The following is a 5,217-nucleotide window of genomic DNA, read 5'->3' as shown; positions in this document are numbered from 1 at the left end:
CGGCCGGGTGAGCTGGCCGGCGCCCGCTCTCGCCATTCACTGAGCAGGGCAGACACCGGAGACGCGGGGCCCACCCCTCCCGCCCCCCCAAAAAACGCCAGCTTCGCCTCCGATTGGCTGCGCCGCGCGTCATGTCGACTAAGTTGGGAACTTTGCTGGAGCGACCCAGAGCTAGGAGGGAGGAGGCAGCCATGGAGGGAGAGGGACCCAAAGGAGGAGGGAATGGGCGCAGAGAGCAGTGCCCCCCAGAAACTTGTCCCAGGAAAGAAATGCTGCGATTCATTGGCTTTTAGGAACCACGGACCCTTGTTTTTACTCGTGCCCAGGAGTGGAGCTAGGCGCTCATTAATATTCTTTCCTTTAACCCCTTCGGGGTCCCACGAGAGGGCGCCCAAATGCCCCTCTTTTATGTAAAATCAGCCCAATCGCGAAGCTCAGAGCGCTGGAGCGACTGCCTGAGGCCACACCGCTATGCACTGCCACCTATGCGATTCAGGCTCATAGAGACCCTGCTGGGCTCTGTAGCACTGCCCCTCTGGGTTTCCAGGATGAATTCTTTCTTTCGTTGGCCTCCTCTTCCTCCCCCGGAGCAACTGGTGGGTTCGAACTAAACCAGTGGTTAGCAGCCCAATCCGTAACTCACTACACCATCAAAAACGCAACCCCCTTCACTGGCATTTGAGTCGATTCTGACGCATAGGGGCCACCAGGGCCCTCTTAATCGCCTGCACTGCCCATCAGAGCCCATCGAAGTGGTGGCTCCCACCTCACTCCATCCTTGTCAAAGAGCACTGCTTCAGCCAAAGAGCATGCATCGGAAACGGACATGGTTGTCCACATCCTCCACAAGATGTCGACCCACTCCTTCAAGATGTCAAAGCTGGCCACCCGGACTGGCGTCCACTTCCACCCTAAGCTTTGCTTTCCCCAAGTAAATCACGGGGTCCAGGGCCCCATCTGAACCCACCTCCAGGGTCTGTTTGACGCATCAAAGAAATGAAAGTGTTTGCGCACACCCAGCCCGGACCCAGGAGGCACCCTTTCTGCCCTGAGCGCCTTGCCTTCCTTCTTGCAGTGCCAGGTTTGAGCTTTTCCAGATGCCGAGGGGAGGGTGTGTGTGCGTTAGAGGCTCCATAAATAGTTGTAGGAATGATTTTGTTTGTTTGTGTGAAGAGGGCAGGCACGGAGGAAGTAGTGCCCAGACTTCCTTGAGGGCTGCTCACACCGGGAAAGTCTGAATGAGCCCTGCACACACACTCACATACACACACGTGTGTGTGCATGTACCGACAGACATAAGCATTCATGCCTACATACAAATACACTCGTGTACCTACATGAGCGTACAGTCATGCCTACACACACACAGAGTCACACACACTGTGTGCACATACATTCGCTCATGCTCACACATGTATTTGCACACAGGGTCACAACACAATCCTCACAAGAGCATGAACAGTTTTCTTTGCAGAGATTCTAGTCTGAGTCCTCCTACCTCATTATTCTTCAAGAAAATGTTTCAATTATTTGACCACAACCTGTGAATATTTAGTAAAGGGGCAGATTTTATATTATCACAGGGATCAGACTTTCAGATGCATAGCTTTGGGCACCTAATTGCGGACACACACACGCACGCACACACACACCCCACTCCAATCCCTCCATCATTCATAAGCACATTTGATGCAATTCACTGCTGTTATTCTTGGAAACAGCTTTCTGTGCATATGCTGTTGCTATCGCCCTCTGGTGGCCAGAGCTGGTCTCTGCGCTGGTCCTCAGGGTGACTTCAGCCTTTAAGAACTCTAAACATCCTTTCCCTCTTTCCTCTGAAGCTTTCCCCCAAACCTTGAATCAATTTAGTACCAGCACTGAGGCAGATGAGAGAACTGGGCAAGGGCCCAAGGGCACAAAAGCGTCTCAGTCTGTCTGGAATAGAAGAGAGTAGGGGTTTCTTTGTTTTCTCCAAAGCACGCCAGAGCATATTTTGCAATCCCTTCAGCCTGGGCCTGGGTCTGTGCTGAGCGCAGTGTGGGCTGTGCTTTCCATTGAAGCTGCTGGGGGATTGCATTAGCCTGACTGGATCTTTAAGGGGCTTCACAGGCAGTGATGGCTGCGTTTCCCTTCGAGCATCACCTTCGAATGAACAGCGGCTGGGGAATCCAGTCGAGGGAATCCTCCCTGAGGAAGGGCAAGTGGAAGAGAAGAAGGATACAGACCAGACTGCAGAGAACCATGGAGTGCTTGGCCCGGAACAACTTAGACACCACCTAATCCAGCATTTCTACAAATGGTTTCTGAGAACTACTAGTTCCACGTGTTTCTTCACAAGGGGAAGAAAAATGTCCTTGTAAAAATGGAGTGAGAAATGCTGCCTCTCAGGTAACCCTGAGAAGTCTGATAATATGAGAGCCTATTTAAGATTCATTTATCCCAGTTTTTCGGTATATTAGTCCCCTTTTCATGTAAATGTAAGGTGCACTTGCAGCGTACAGTGAACCCTCGCCACTTTGTGCTTCAACTTCCGCGGCTTCACTCTATCGCGGTTTTTGCGTAACAGCACATGCTCTCTCATTACTGCCACTGATTGGCTCATACTGTACACGCTTGATGCCATAAATAATATAATAAATAATAAATGATCATTGTAACGTCCAAAATGTTTTACTGTATTTTCCCTTTTTCATTTAATAAATTGGGTAATACGAGTGTAATGGTGACTAAAGGGTGTTTTTTCATGTCCTCTATGCTCTAACTATGAAAATATTTGATTTACAAATAAGGCATCCTACTTCGTGGAATTTCATTTATCACGGTAGGGTCTAGAACCGATTAACCACGATAAACGAGGGTTCACTGTACTTGGAAAATCTCCACTGTAATTCAATGTTAGTATTTTACAACCAAGGAAACGAAGTCTCGGAGACAAGTACTTACCCCCAAGTCACCAAGCTAATGAGTGGGAGCGATGATTAATTTTCTGTGCCATGCTAGTTATGTGATGGTTCCCAATGGTTTGGCCAAACACTGATGTAATTACTGTTTCCTATGTAATGTAACACAACGCAATACAGTGTAACTTAATCCTCCCCCTCCGTAATCTAATCCAATGTAATATAATCAACCAGTCCATTAGAAGGAGTATGTCTTTAAGGTGTGTTCTGCCTCCAAACTATAAATAGATATTTTGGAAGCTCTGAATTCCCTCTCTCCACTCCCCACTCTTTCCATCACCTGGCCTGCAGATCTTAGAACATAGCCTATAGAAGTCCCCAGCCTGCCACCTGACCTAAAGATTGTGGAGTTTTGAGCCCTACAATCTTGTGAGTCAATCTTTAGAAATAAATTGCTCTTATTCTCTCTCCTCCTCCTTCTCCTCCTCCTTCTTCTTGTCTCTCTCTCTCTGTATATATATAGTAAAACTAAAGCTCCAACCTCACTACCATCAAGTGACTTGCAACACACTGAGCTGCTAACCAAAAGGTCATTGGTTCAAACTCACCAGTTCCTCTGCAGGAGAAAGATGAGGCTGTCTACTTGTATAAATATGTAAAGTCTCAGGAATTCAAGGGGACACTTCTACCCTATCAAAATGTTTGTGAGAAAATCCCACTGTTTGTGGGGCAACCCCATTATCTTTTAATTCTATTTTCCATGAATATTGTGAAGTAGATAACCCTAACAGTGAAAGAGCCAGTACCCAAAGCTCCTAGTGCCTAGAGTGGGGATCCATCCACTCCCCTGACCAGAGTCTCAAACATCTGCAAACTGTGTCAGCAAATGCTAGAAAGAGGGCATTTCAGGAGAAGTGGAGATATCCTTAGGAGATCAGCCCATTGGGTAGGACTTTTTATGCCTAAATGCCAGAACTGCCCTTAAACTCTGTGATGTGATCTTTACCGTTTACAAAAACTCCTTGGCCAACATTTGGATCTCTCTCTTTTCCACTGTCTTCTCAAAATAATCTGTATGCATGTCAGCGCTGGCAGGGGTCTCCACGTGGCTCCTCCAGCTCGGGACACTCACTAGTGTTGTTCCATGTGTCTTGTCAGCTGCAATATCTCCCAGGGAGTGAGCCAATAGAGTGAGTCTCCCGCCTCCAAGGAGGAAATATAGGAATTCCCAGAATCCTCAGGGGAAGGCCATGCCCACACGTTGGCTATCATCCTATTGGCAGACTAGACTCTACCCCTTCATTCTTAATCCTCAAGTTCCAAATTGACACCAGATTATGTAACCACCACACTCACAAAGTGAAGTGCTAGGTGAAAGGTGGATGGCGAAGATAAGGAGGTTAACAGCAGTCACGGGGAATAAATAGCACATGAGCATCTTCCATCTGTCTCACCCAGGCCCCTCAGTGCCCGAGTCCTGTCAACAGTGCTTTCCACGGAGATGTCTTGACAATGTCCATGTCAGCATCAGATTCTAGTCCTTCTTCACAAGGGCTCCCAAATAAGTTCTCGTCCGGTGATGCATTTGGTCCCAGCAGCCTGCCCTGGGATGATCATCAAGCCAATGGCCATCAAGTCCGTTTCAATGGATAGACATGCCATGCCTCTGAACCGGGAATGACAGAATTCTCAGGGGCTCGTTTTCAGAACGAGGTATAGCCAAGCCTAGCTTTTTCAGCTGAAATTATGCCCGTCCGGCACCCTCCAGGGTTAACCGGATCGGCAGGGCTTTCTAAAACGCAGACCTGATGAGAGTATAATTTTGAACTTCGGGGTGGATTTCTGCCTCCACTACATCGCCTTCCATCCCACTGCTGCGTCCACTCAGGACCCTTCCCAGACCTCGTTCCCGATGCCTTCCTCGCTGGCTGACCCATCAATAGTCAGCCCTTAGCTCCTCTGAGAAACCATATTGGTCTAGACCAGTGGTTCTCAACCTTCCTGCCATGACCCTTTAATACAGTTCATGTTGTGGTGACCCCCAACCATAAAATTATGTTCGTTGATACTTCATAACTGTAATGTTGCTACTGTGATGAATCATAATGTAAGTATCTAATAGGCAGGATGTATTTTCCTTGTTATAAATTGAACATAACTAAAGCATGGTGATTAATCATGAAAACAATATATAATTCTATATTGTGAAATATTTATTTCTAATTACAAATAAATGAAATTTTCTCTTGAAGCATGGTGTAGCATGGGTAACATTCTTCACGGCGGGTACTTGTATGTGGGTGTATCTGCATGTGGG

General features: G+C 47.5%; 1 pseudogene; it reads right to left on the bottom strand.

Moving 5' to 3' along the window:
* Positions 1–2,103: 2,103 nt before the first annotated feature.
* LOC101648099 overlaps positions 2,104–5,217 on the bottom strand; it is an 18,170-nt pseudogene continuing 15,056 nt past the window's right edge.

This window comes from Echinops telfairi, unplaced genomic scaffold, assembly GCF_000313985.2.
Source record: "Echinops telfairi isolate 266 unplaced genomic scaffold, ASM31398v2 ScPeMD7_7469;HRSCAF=8507_0, whole genome shotgun sequence".
NCBI classification, from domain to species: Eukaryota; Metazoa; Chordata; class Mammalia; order Afrosoricida; family Tenrecidae; genus Echinops; species Echinops telfairi.
Note: the sequence above shows the minus strand (reverse complement) of the source record. Positions and strands in the feature narration are given on the sequence as shown.